We start from the raw sequence: 14,667 nt of genomic DNA on the forward strand, positions 1-14,667 counted from the left end.
CTGATGACCTCAGAAGTTAAGACCCATAGTGTTCAGAGCCATTTGAACCATTTTTTTGCTACTCAGAGATTCCCACAGGAGGTTGGATGTATTTGTGCATTCACACTGGAGAAGGTGCATCCATTTCCAAGCTAGGATTATCAATTATATGATAACTGGCGCTTGGTGGGATTGTGGATTGCCTGTGAGGTGTGTCGAGATAGTCTGTGCAGTTGCAATAACATTGTGTCTCAGATGGCTCATTGGTTATCACATCTACCTAGTAAGCAGGAGATCCTGGGTTCGACTTGTCGTTCGGTACAAGTTTTTGCTCTTCACTGCTGATTCAGCTTAATGTCCCACTGCAGTTGACAGCAGTGATCCCCCTTCAATTTACATTGATGAAGATCATTTAAATGCATTAATCCACAATGATCCATATCAGTGTACATGAGAACTGGCAAACGCAATAAACTGGGATTGTTTTCCACTGTTGTAAGACATTTGCATGCAACGGGGAAGGTTCAAAAATCAGGTGTTAATGCATGCTCTGAACGAAAATTGCAAAAATCAGTGGGTGGCCATATGTGCATCTCTGCTTGCTCATCATCAGTTAGTTGTAACAGCACCAACCATTCCTATCCTGTATCATTACTGGTGATGAGAAACGGTGTCTTTATGCTAACATCAGGAAACCAAAGGAATGGTTGAGCCCAAAAAAAAAACAGTGACTCCCCATACAAAGACCTGTACAAATCCAAAAGACAGTGTTGCGCATGTGTTGGAAGAATGATTGTGTGATGTACTACAAATTCAGTTGTGAAATTTTCTGACTTACAGAAAAGGTGGGATGCCATACTTGTATGCATGCAGTAGCTGAACCAAGAATATCTCAGAGGCAGGCTGAATTTGTGCATGATGAGTCAACCAGCATGTGGCATACACGGCCCACTTCAGGGGTGTGTGTGATGTCACAGAGTGCAGTGGCTCATGCAATCTTCAGAATGGCAATATCTGCTTCTGTATAACCACTGAGCATAAATCTTTGCTTTTGGTCAGTCTCCAAAGCCTGCCTCCATGTGCTTTGAGTTGTGTACCTGTGACCTCTGTTGAAATTATTGTCACATAATTAAATCTCAGCTGCCTCTTTTGTATCTGAACTACAAAACTGTCAGATCCGCAGGGAATACTGTAAACTCATGTCACTGTGTTGTCTGTAATACAGGATAATATTTCTTGAATCTTTGGAGTGGCTAGAAATATTTGTCTTAAGCCTTACATCTGAAGGATGCAGCCTATCTTAATTTCTGTCATGCCTCAGAGTGGAACAAATAAATCCTTTCGCTGTATCGGAGTCAGGATTATGCCTGAAAATATGAGTAATATTTTTTGCACTACAGCTGTTGCTCTTGTATGTATCTTAAATGCTACTGACCATTGTTGCCAATAATCATCTTAGCCATATATATTAATGTGTTCTACAGTTTAGTTGTGAACAGGCTGATGCCAGCTGTCTGCGAGTAGATATGTCCAGGCTGGTTCCCTATACATCAAGTGACCAAGCTGACTATCTGCCTTCCACTGTACATTGGTAGATTGGTTCAGGCTGGCTTCCAATACACTGAGTGACCAAGCTGTCTGCTTTCTACTCAACTAGCACATTGAAGAAAGATAGTTAGCTGTCCGTTTTGATCTCATTAGGAAATTTAGTGTTAAGGTAAATACAGTTCGTGAAAACTGCTGCATTCATTCATAATGAGTCTGTATTATGAAAATACCAGAGGATACAAGACTGGTGAAGCAGTATGTAATTTCTAACGTAGGCACCTTCTGATTAATTAATTAAAATTCACAACACTTAAAGAAATTGACTAACTTAATAACACGTTGGTGTCAATTTGAGTAAACTTTAGAAGGCTGACTACTTAGATTTAACTCCAGAAGTATCCATCATGTAGCAGAAACTGTGTATTGGGGTGCTTAATCCACTTCCAGATAGCCCTTAAAACTCAGCATGTGGGGATCTGGTGCTTTACTTAAAAGTCAACTCCAGAAAGTCTTCATTTTGATAGTTGCGTATTTTCTCAAACAACATAGTTACACAGACCTTCAGACCAACACAACTTGAACTTTTTTTTGTTTAATATGCAGAACTGATTATATTCCTGTTTGAAAATACATACCTTTTTGTTCTCATTGTTTCCAAAATAGATTTATCAAATTACAAAATATTCTGTCGATACAATTTTGAAGTAAATGAATGTTCATTTATGATTAATATAGTTTCAAGTATTGCTTTTTACGTTTTGAGATGAAAGTAAACTGATGAAATGCAGCTAGTAGTACTTGACAAAAATTTACAGATTTCTTATGAGTTACAAAATAGCTTTTTGTGCTAACATAAATTGGAGAGCTTCACAGTGAAATAAGATTACAAACTTCACATTTTATACATAAACTTCATTTTGTCAGACTCTGAGAAAGGTCATTTGTTTGTATAGGAAATTTCTAGGTGGTGTAACTACAAAGTTCATTACAGGCATTCTGAATTTAATATCTTTAATAACATGATTCCCTAAGATCCTACATGAGTTTAGTTACATATGATTTCAAGAAACATTTTGAACTGTTAATTTGGCTTTATATATAAATAGTCAAATTTTAGTTATTAATTTTCTGATTAGTTATAAGCTGGAATTTGATGCTAACATTACCATGATATCTTACTGATTTCAAAAGTTACATAATTAGTTTTCCCATAACCATTACCAAATTGCTGATTCTGAAATAATGCATTACTGGTAATGAAGATTATGGCTGATTCCCTTTACCTTGCAGGCTGTAAGCAAATTAGTTAAATTATGTTGTGTATTTAATGTATGCATTAGCGTCTAATCATAATTTATTAAGTAAAATGTGTTTCATTGCATACTGTGTTCTGTATAATGTACATTAGGGGGCATACCAAAAATCTATCTTGGACAATATCGAACAGCTCATAAAGTGTCCCTCACCAAATCCTATTACAAACTGGAGAATTGGTTCCACAAAATAATCCATGAAAATATTAGTAATGGGCAGTGTCAGTGAGGATCCTATTGATGTACTATCCATAATTTTGTAATATTCATGACATTACAAGTAGTACATAGCTGTTGATTAAATTGTCCTTATCTGACTTTCAGGATTTGACCATATGTATAATTTCAAGTCACAGGTATGGAGAAGAGAAAAGAAGCAAAAAGAGTAACTGATCATATTAATATATCAGACAGTAAGGACATTAAAACTCTGTCAGTGAGGTGTGGTACCTTCTCTATCAAATGTAAACTTAAGACAATTTAGATTTTGTGTGTATATGGTGCACGCATCTATCACATTACCTTGTAATACAATGACACACACTATTCTCTACTGCGTATCAAGCTTTTGCTCCAGCTGTAGTTACTTCATCATCTATGATGGCACCTCCTGCTCTCTCTCTCTCTCTCTCTCTCTCTCTCTCTCTCTCTCTCTCTCTCTCTCTCTCTCTCACACACACACACACACACACACACACACACACACACACACACACACACACACATCCATCCACACATATACAGACACAAGCAGACATATTAAAAGGCAAAGAGTTTGGGCAGAGATGTCAGTCGAGGCGGAAGTGCAGAGGCAAAGATGTTGATGAATGACGGGTGAGGTATGAGTGGCGGCAACTTGAAATTGGCAGAGATTGAGGCCTGGTGGATAACAGGAAGAGAGGATATTTTGAAGAGCAAGTTCCCATCTCCGGAGTTCGGATAGGTTGGTGTTAGTGGGAAGTATCCAGATAACCCGGACGGTGTAACACTGTGCCAAAATGTGCTGGCCGTGCACCAAGGCATGTTTAGCCACAGGGTGATCCTCATTACCAACAAACACCGTCTGCCTGTGTCCATTCATGCGAATGGACAGTTTGTTGCTGGTCATTCCCACATAGAATGCGTCACAGTGTAGGCAGGTCAGTTGGTAAATCACATGGGTGCTTTCACACGTGGCTCTGCCTTTGATCGTGTACACCTTCCGGGTTACAGGACTGGAGTAAGTGGTGGTGGGAGGGTGCATGGGACAGGTTTTACACCGGGGGCGGTTACAAGGATAGGAGCCAGAGGGTAGGGAAGGTGGTTTGGGGATTTCATAGGGATGAACTAAGAGTTTACAAAGGTTAGGTGGACGGCGGAAAGACACTCTTGGTGGAGTGGGGAGGATTTCATGAAGGATGGATCTCCTGTCAGGGCAGGATTTGAGGAAGTCGTATCCCTGCTGGAGAGCCACATTCAGAGTCTGATCCAGTCCCGGAAAGAATCCTGTCACAAGTGGGGCACTTTTGTGGTTCTTCTGTGGGAGGTTCTGGGTTTGAGGGGGTGAGGAAGTGGCTCTGGTTATTTGCTTCTGTACCAGGTCGGGAGGGAAGTTGCGGGATGTGAAAGCTGTTATCAGGTTGTTGGTGTAATGGTTCAGGGATTCCGGATTGGAGCAGATTTGTTTGCCACGAAGACCTAGGCTGTAGGGAAGGGACCGTTTGATGTGGAATGGGTGGCAGCTATCATAATGGAGGTACTGTTGCTTATTGGTGGGTTTGATGTGGGCGGACTTGTTAAGCTGGCCATTGGACAGGTGGAGGTCAACATCAAGGAAAGTGGCATGGGATTTGGAGTAGGACCAGGTGAATCTGATGGAACCAAAGGAGTTGAGGTTGGAGAGGAAATTCTGGAGTTCTTCTTCACTGTGAGTCCAGATCATGAAGATGTCATCAATAAATCTGTACCAAACTTTGGGTTGGCAGGCCTGGGTAACCAAGAAGGCTTCCTCTAAGCGACCCATGAATAGGTTGGCGTATGAGGGGGCCATCCTGGTACCCATGGCTGTTCCCTTTAATTGTTGGTATGTCTGGCCTTCAAAAGTGAAGAAGTTGTGGGTCAGGATGAAGCTGGCTAAGGTAATGAGGAAAGAGGTTTTAGGTAGGGTGGCAGGTGGTCGGCGTGAAAAGAAGTGCTCCATCGCAGCGAGGCTCTGGACGTGCGGGATATTTTTGAATAAGGAAGTGGCATCAGTGGTTACAAGGATGGTTTCCGGGGGTAACAGATTGGGTAAGGATTCCAGGCGTTCGAGAAAGTGGTTGGTGTCTTTGATGAAGGATGGGAGACTGCTTGTAATGGGTTGAAGGTGTTGATCTACGTAGGCAGAGATACGTTCTGTGGGGGCTTGGTTACCAGCTACAATGGGGCGGCCGGGATGATTGGGTTTGTGAATTTTAGGAAGAAGGTAGAAGGTAGGGGTGCGGGGTGTCGGTGGGGTCGGGAGGCTGATGGAGTCAGGTGAAAGGTTTTGTAGGGGGCCTAAGGTTCTGAGGATTCCTTGAAGCTCTGCCTGGACATCAGGAATGGTATTACCTTGGCAAACTTTGTATGTGGTGTTGTCTGAAAGCTGACACAGTCCCTCAGCCACATACTCCCGACGATCAAGTACCATGGTCGTGGAACCCTTGTCCGCCGGAAGAATGACGATGGATCGGTCAACCTTCAGATCACGGATAGCCTGGGCTTCAGCAGTGGTGATGTTGGGAGTAGGATTAAGGATTTTTAAGAAGGATTGAGAGGCAAGGCTGGAAGTCAGAAATTCATGGAAGGTTTGGAGAGGTTGATTTTGAGGAAGAGGAGGTGGGTCCCACTGTGACGGAGGACGGAACTGTTCCAGGCAGGGTTCAATTTGGATAGTGCCTTGGGAAGTTGGATCATTAGGAGTAGGATTAGGATCATTTTTCTTCGTGGCAAAGTGATATTTCCAGCAGAGAGTACGAGTGTAGGACAGTAAATCTTTGACGAGGGGTGTTTGGTTGAATGTGGGAGTGAAGGCCAGACATACCAACAATTAAAGGGAACAGCCATGGGTACCAGGATGGCCCCCTCATATGCCAACCTATTCATGGGTCGCTTAGAGGAAGCCTTCTTGGTTACCCAGGCCTACCAACCCAAAGTTTGGTACAGATTTATTGATGACATCTTCATGATCTGGACTCACAGTGAAGAAGAACTCCAGAATTTCCTCTCCAACCTCAACTCCTTTGGTTCCATCAGATTCACCTGGTCCTACTCCAAATCCCATGCCACTTTCCTTGACGTTGACCTCCACCTGTCCAATGGCCAGCTTCACACATCCGTCCACATCATACCCACCAACAAGCAACAGTACCTCCATTATGATAGCTGCCACCCATTCCACATCAAACGGTCCCTTCCCTACAGCCTAGGACTTCGTGGTAAATGAATCTGCTCCAGTCCGGAATCCGTGAACCATTACACCAACAACCTGATAACAGCTTTCGCATCCCGCAACTACCCGCCCGACCTGGTACAGAAGCAAATAACCAGAGCCACTTCCTCACCCCCTCAAACCCAGAACCTCCCACAGAAGAACCACAAAAGTGCCCCACTTGTGACAGGATTCTTTCCGGGACTGGATCAGACTCTGAATGTGGCTCTCCAGCAGGGATACGACTTCCTCAAATCCCACTCCACCAAGAGTGTCTTTCCGCCGTCCACCTAACCTTTGTAAACTCTTAGTTCATCCCTATGAAATCCCCAAACCACCTTCCCTACCCTCTGGCTCCTATCCTTGTAACTGCCCCCAGTGTAAAACCTGTCTCATGCACCCTCCCACCACCACTTACTCCAGTCCTGTAACCCGGAAGGTGTACACGATCAAAGGCAGAGCCACATGTGAAAGCACCCACGTGATTTACCAACTGACCTGCCTACACTGTGACGCATTCTATGTGGGAATGACCAGCAACAAACTGTCCATTCGCATGAATGGACACAGGCAGACGGTGTTTGTTGGTAATGAGGATCACCCTGTGGCTAAACATGCCTTGGTGCACGGCCAGCACAACTTGGCACAGTGTTACCACATCCAGGTTATCGGAAACTTCCCACTAACATCAACCTATCCAAACTCCGGAGATGGGAACTTGCCCTTCAATATATCCTCTCTTCTCGTTATCCACCAGGCCTCAATCTCCGCTAATTTCAAGTTGCCGCCACTCATACCTCACCTGTCATTCATCAACATCTTTGCCTCTGCACTTCCGCCTCGACTGACATCTCTGCCCAAACTCTTTGCCTTTTAATATGTCTGCTTGTGTCTGTATATGTGTGGATGGATGTGTGTGTGTGTGTGTGTGTGTGTGTATGTGTGTGTGTGTGTGTGTGTGTGTGTGTGTGTGTGTGTGTGTGCGTGCGTGCATGTGTGTGCGAGAGTATACCCGTCCTTTTTTCCCCCTAAGGTAAGTCTTTCCGCTCCCGGGATTGGAATGACTCCTTACCCTCTCCCTTAAAACCCACATCCTTTCGTCCTTCCCTCTTTCCTGATGAGGCAACAGTTGGTTGCGATAGCTTGAATTTTGTGTGTCTGTCGACCTGCCAGCACTTTCATTTGGTAAGTCACATCATCTTTGTTTTTGGGTGTGTATATATATATATATATATATATATATATATATATATATATATATATATATATATATATATATGTGTGTGTGTGTGTGTGTGTGTGTGTGTGTGTATGTGTGTGTGTGTGTGTGTGTGTGTGTTTTGCCTCCCCCCCTTCCCCTTCAAGACTTTTGTTTTGTTACTTATTTGGCCTAAGTCACCAGCACTTTGGTTTGACCTCCATTCTTTCAAAATGCCACAGTAGTGCAAGCAGCGTGGGAAAGGGAACACTGCTGATGTCACAACTGGAGACTCCAAGCAGCAATAAGCAAGCTTGGCAACCATGGCTCGGACGGCTGGTACCCATGGGGAGAGCCTCTAGTGAGGGTGAGTAGTTCCAGAGTGGAAGATCTGCGATAAAGAGGATCAAACTTTCTCGTACTGGTGGCTGTAAAGAACCTAGTAGTCTCATTAGGAAAGGTGAGTCTTTTGAAAACAGAAATGTATGACACTGAGACTTTGCTTTCTCTGCCTACATTATGTGGTGAAAGCAAATCCAAAAAGCTGGTGAGAAATATCCGCCTCACTACTTAGTGTGTATCTGAACTGATAGTGAATTCTTATTGAGCACAAAATGGTTGTTCTTTGTCAGAGGAAAAATTTGGGGAAGTGACAACAATTAGCAAAATGTGAGGCATCTCCATTTTGGTTTGGATGATACTTATACTATAGAGGAGAACGTGCCAAGTGGCATAACTCATTTTCCCAAAAACTTCACTCAGTGGAACAGGTGTCAAAATAAGTGAACACCCGTCTCAGCTTATCCGCAGATACTTGACTATTTCTGAAAAAATGACAAAGTTTTTGAGGGATTTTTCAGGTACTTTATGTGGCTTTTACCACACAATGTCCTTGGACAAAATTTTGTTCCCCATGTTTGAAACCGATTTATTACTTTCATTTTTGTTTTTCATTTATATATCCATGTCTGTAGAAGATCACTACATGAATGTTTTCCATTGTATATTGATTGGTTCAAATGGCTCTGAGCACTATGGGACTTAACTGCTGAGGTCATTAGTCCCCTAGAACTTAGAACTAGTTAAACCTAACTAACCTAAGGACATCACAAACATCCATGCCCGAGGCAGGATTCGAACCTGCGACCGTAGCGGTCTCGCGGTTCCAGACTGCAGCGCCTTTAACCGCACGGCCACTTCGGCCGGCTGTATATTGATATAACATTGTCCTTATTCATCTATTACCATATCTTATCACACAAACTCCCTCCTCATATATTCCCCTTCCCTATGATTTTTCATCATTGAAAAGTATTTTATTAATATCGCGCTTAATTCCCTCTGCAGGTTCATTGTTACAGGAGTGGCCTTCAAATGACTTAAGAATGGAAAACAATGGACACACAAAAATATTTCCATTGTCACAACATTCCATAAATTTGAAAAGTGGAGTTGCAAACGTTTTTCTAGGTCAGATTGTTACATCTTCAAAACATCAGATATTCGAACTCGACAGCAAAATTTAAATTAAATGTGTTATTTTGTGCCGATACAAATGGAGTGATGCTGCAGGAAGACATTTCTCAGTTGATTCTAGTTCAATATGGTACTGGTGGAAACAAAATGTAAACTCATTGCTGCAAAGGCAAGCTCCAAATCTTTCTGTGGGCCTAAAACAAGGTAATATCCCAGAATTGATTATGGTGTAATTGCTTATGGCAATGACCTTTAGAATGATGGTTGTGCTGTCTCTTAGGAAATGAGATGGAACACAGCTCACGAGATAGCTGCCACAATCAACATTTACTGAGAGGATTTGAAATCGAGCATTGGCTGGGCAATTTGTTTTATGAGAGAGGAATATCTCAGTCTACGAAGGCGAACATCTTGGTGTCAGCATGTACCTCAAGACAACAAAGATAAGTTGGTATGGTTCCATTGTTGGATAATACAAGTGCGACAGCAAATATGACTATTTGCTCACCCAGGCTGGTAATGCTGACCAGACACCAGTGTTTTTTGATATGTCACATAACACCACCGTTGCTCCAACTGGCTCAAAAAAAGTCCTTGTGAAGATGACTGGAGCAGGGAAACTAAGATGAACAGTGATGTTGCACATTACAGTAGATGGCAATAAACTTCGAACATATACCAAATTTAAAAGAAAGGCATTACCAAAGGTGACTATCCCACATGGAATTCGCTTAAGAGTTCCCGAAAAGGGCTGGATGACAGCAGATTTGATTGTGGATTGGTTGGAGAAAGTCTGGGGAAGATGGCCAGGTGTATTATTGTAAAAGAAGCCCCTTCTTGTCCTGGAAAGTTTCCGGGGTCACCTCGTGGAAGCTGTAAAGGATAAAATGAAACGGATGACGTCCCATCCTGTCATCATCCCCTGGAGGTTTAACGTCCGTTCTTCAACCTCTAGATTTCAGCATCAACAAACCTTTCTAAGAAAATCTTCGATGGCTGTATTCACAATGAATGGCAGTTGCATCTCATCAGCTGACTCCAGGAGGTAAGATAAGGAAGATACCAATACCGACGATGCGTGAGAGGATAATCCAAGCTTGGGAGAAAATTAGTGTTGATATTGTTTAGAAAAGTTTAAAATAACTCGAATTTCTTGTGCCGTTGGCGGTTCTGAGGATGATATGTTGTGGAATAGAGAAAATGAAGATGATGATGTGTTATCTGAGCCTGAAAATAGTGATGATAGTGGTGAAAGTGAGGCCGCATAATAGTGAGAGACAAGAAACAATGAAAGAATGCGTTGCTGCTCTTTTTTGTAGACCTAGTGAACCCATGGTATGAATGCAGATCTTTTGTGTTAATTGAAAATAAATACTGTTAGGTACCACTTTTTTCACAAATTAATGTAAATTCAACTTTTACCTACCTAATACATAGCTTCCCTTCCTTTCTGAATTCCTAGAAGTACCACTCGACCACTGAGATAATTCCGTCCCTAATGTTATCAAGGAAAAAAAGGGGAATTACGTGATAAAATACAGTAATTGTATGACAGATAAAAATTTTTTTAAAAATAAAACATTAGAAAAAGAGAGAAAATTATTTGAAATTGCTTTCAGTAGTGTATCTTGATTCACAATCAATTGCAAGCACCATTTTTTGGAAAAGTGATTTGATGCATGGTTTGCTGCGAAATTATGACCAGTGGATTAAATCTTCACCAGTTTTGATGGTGGTTATTTCCTGAGTGGGATTCATATGAAGAAATGTCAATTTATCAAACCTGTTTTTGGGCGATGCTCACGATGTTTGGAATACCTGTGTATCGAATGTTTCTACAATTATTGTCATCCATGGAAATGCACCAAATCTTCCTGAAGAATGAAATATCAGAATTTGAGAATTTAAAAAGATTTAAATGATTAATGGAAAATCTCATATAAAGATGTGAAACAAATACTAACAAAGAGATAGAGGGGCTGGCCAGTACTTAGCTCAGTACAGCCAATAGATACACAAAAAACAGAACCGAAAATTTACGTTCCTAGCTTTCAGAACAAATGTCCCTTCATCAGGGAGGAGAGAGGGGAAAGAAAGGGAAGAAGGGAAAGTGGATTCAGTTGCTCACAACCCAGGTTATGAAGCAACAGGGAAAGGAAAACAGGGAGGGTAGCAAGGATGGAGGCATGGTTGTCAGAGGGAAGCCAAAGAAGTTCTACTATAATTACTGTGCCAGCTTCAAACCAAAGAGGATGCATACAGAAGTAAAGAGGTATATAGTATAAAGATAAACACAACTTTGTAGGATGAAAAGATGCGTGAATGGCTAAAGAGGAAAGGGAAACAGGAGAAGACTGAAGAGTAAATGGGAGTGAGGTTGTTTAACGTAGGTTCAATCCAGGGGGATGGCGGGATGAAAGGATGTGTTGGAGTGCAAGTTCCCATCTCCGCAGTTCGGAGGGACTGGTGTTGGGTGGGAGAAGCCAAATGGCACATACGGTGTAGCAGGTTCCTAGGTCTCTAGAATTATGCTGGAGGGCATGCTCCGCTACTGGGTATTGGACATCTCCTAGGTGGACAGTTCATCTGTGTCCGTTCGTGCGCTCAGCCAGTTTAGTTGTTCTCATACCGATGTAAAAGGCTGTGCATTGCAGGCATGTCAGGTGATAAATGACATGTGTAGTTTCACACGTGGCCCTGCCTTGAATTGTGTAGCGGGGCTGGAGTAGGTGGTTGTGGGGGGATGCATGGGGCAGGTTTTGCAGCGGGGTCAGTTACAGGGGTAGGAACTGCTGGGTAGAGAAGGTAGTCTGGGAATATTGTAGGATTTAACAAGGATGTTACAGAGGTTAGGGGGGCGACAAAAGGCAACTCTGGGTGGTGTGGGGAGAATTTTGTCAAGGGATGATCTCATTTCAGGGGTTGACTTGAGAAAGTCATATCCCTGGCAGAGTAATTTGTTGATGTATTCGAGGCCAGGATAATATTGGGTGACAAGGGGGATGCTTCTGTGTGGTCTGGGGGTAGGAACATTGTTGTTGGACGGGGAGGAATGTATTGCTCGGGAGATCTGTTTGTGGACAAGGTCTGCAGGATAGTTGCGGGAGAGGAAAGCACTGGTCAGGTTATTGGTGTAATTGTTGAGGGATTCGTCACTGGAGCAGATACGTTTGCCACGAATACCTAGGCCGTATGGAAGAGAGCATTTGATGTGGAATGGATGGCAGCTATGAAAGTGAAGGTACTGTTGTTCGTTTGTGGGTTTGATATGGACAGAGGTGTGGATGTGAGCTTCAACAAGATGAAGGTCAACATCCAAGAAGGTGGCTTGGGTTTTGGAGAAGGACCAGGTGCAATTCAGATTCGAAAAGGAGTTGAGGTTATGTAGGAAATAAGGAGTGTTTCTTCACCATGAGTCCAGACCACAAAGATGTCATGGCTGTAAATGGCTCTGAGCACTATGGGACTTAACAGCTATGGTCATCAGTCCCCTAGAACTTAGAACTACTTAAACCTAACTAACCTAAGGACAGCACACAACACCCAGCCATCACGAGGCAGAGAAAATCCCTGACCCCGCCGGGAATCGAACCCGGGAACCCGGGCGTGGGAAGCGAGAACGCTACCGCACGACCACGAGATGCGGGCCCACAAAGATGTCATCTATAAACCTATACCAGGCCAGGGGAAGCAGCTGTTGGGTCTTCAGGAAAGCCTCCTCCATGCAGCCCATGAAGAGGTTGGCATAGGACGGAGCCATCCTGGTTCCCACAGCCATTCCCCTGATTTGTTTGTAGGTCTGGCCTTCAAAAGTGAAGTAATTATGGGTGAGGATGAAGTTGGTAAGTGTGATAAGGAACAAGGTTTTTGGAAGATCTTCGGGTGGGCGTTGGGAGAGGTAGTGCTCAAGGGTATGTGGGATGTTTGTGTAAAGGGATGTAGCATCTGTGGTGACAAGAAAGGTGTCAGGTGGGAGAGGAGTGGGAATGGATTTGAGACGTTCTAGGAAGTGGTTTGTGTCTTTGATGTAGGATGGGAGTCTGCGGGTGATAGGTTGGAGGTGTCGGTCTACCAGAGCTGAGATACGTTCTGTTGGGGCTTTGAAGCCTGCCACAATGGGACAGCCAGGATGGTTCTCTTTGTGGATTTTGGGTAATAGGTAGAAGGTAGGGGTACGTGGCTCAGGTGGAGTGAGTAAGTCTATGGAAGCCGTTGTGAGGCCTTGTGAGGGACCTTGGATTTTTAGGATTTTCTGCAGCTCAGTCTGGATGGAGGGAATGGGATCCTGGGTAACAGCTTTGTAGGTTGAAGTGTCGGAGAGTTGACACAGTCCTTCTGCCACATACTCCACACAGTGAAGTACCACAGTTGTGTAGCCTTTATCTGCCGGGAGGATGACAATAGAGCGGTCTGTTTTCAGCTCCTTAATGGCACGGGATTCAGCTGGGGTGATGTTGAGGGTTGTCGGGATGTTCTTCAAGAAGGACTGGGAGGCAACACTGGATGTGAGGAATTCCTGAAATGTCTGCAAGGGATGGTTTTGGGGGAGGGGAGGAGGATCCCTTTGAGAAGGTGGTCGGAACTGTTATAGACAGGGTTCAACACTGGGTCTAGTATTTGGGGGCTGTGTTTGGGTAGTGAAGTGATATTTCCAGTTGAGGTTCCGGGTGAATGAGAGGAGATCTTTAACCAGGGCAGTGTGGTTGAATTTAGGCGTGAGGCTAAAGGTTAAGCCTTTTGATAGAACAGATGTCTCTGGAGGAGAGAGGAATCTGGATGAGAGGTTTAGAACTGAATTGGGACTGGTGATATGTGGCATTTGACTGTGGTTATAGTTGAGATTTGGTCTGTGTGGGGTATGTGCTGGGATGGGGAGATTGAGTAGGGTGGCTAGGCTAGGTTTGTTGGCTATGAGGGGGGTTTGTTGAAGGTTCTGTTGTGGTTGGTGTTTGTGAGGGATAGGGAGAGGGACCCCACTTCTTAGGTGTTGCACTAGCACTGTGGATAGTTTTTTCAGGTGGTGTGTGGCATGGAACTCAAGTTTGCAGCTGGCTTCTAGGATGATGTTCCTGAGTGTATTCTCCAAGCAAGGGTTTGAGAGGTGGAGGATTTTGAAGAGAGATAGGAACTGTTGGGAGTGGTGGTTACATGAAGTAGTGTAGAGATTCAGGACAAGTTGGGTAAGAGCTAAGGATTGAAGGTTCTGGAAGTCCAGGAGAGACTGGTGGAAGGAGGAATTGCACCCAGAGATGGGAACTTTTAAGGTAAGTCCTTTAGAAGTCTACGGTGAATGCATGTTTCCGGAATGAATGTAAATAGTGTGGTATAGGATTAGGTGGTTAACTGGTGGATAGGGAAATTAAATAACTAAAGTTAAAATAGTAATCATAACAAGGAATAAAAAAGCGGAGGGAAGGGCGAGAAAGAAAGAAATTGTGTTGGTAATGTTCAATACCAAAGGAAGACCACTAAATAAGAAAAATACGGAAAAAGTTGACCAGACCATGCAAGTATGTCCAGATCAGGGGAAAAGAACACAAGTTGCTCAAAAACAGAGATAGCGAGTGGTGAAAAAAAGATCGCGAGTGCCGCAAAAAAGATCGTGCATCTCTTTACTTCTGTATGCATCCTCTTTGGTTTGAAGCTGGCACAGTACTTACAGTAGAATATCTTTGGCTTCCCTCTGACAACCATGCCTCCATCCTTGCTACCCTCCCTGTTTT

The sequence above is a fragment of the Schistocerca serialis genome, chromosome 5, assembly GCF_023864345.2.
Source record: "Schistocerca serialis cubense isolate TAMUIC-IGC-003099 chromosome 5, iqSchSeri2.2, whole genome shotgun sequence".
NCBI classification, from domain to species: Eukaryota; Metazoa; Arthropoda; class Insecta; order Orthoptera; family Acrididae; genus Schistocerca; species Schistocerca serialis.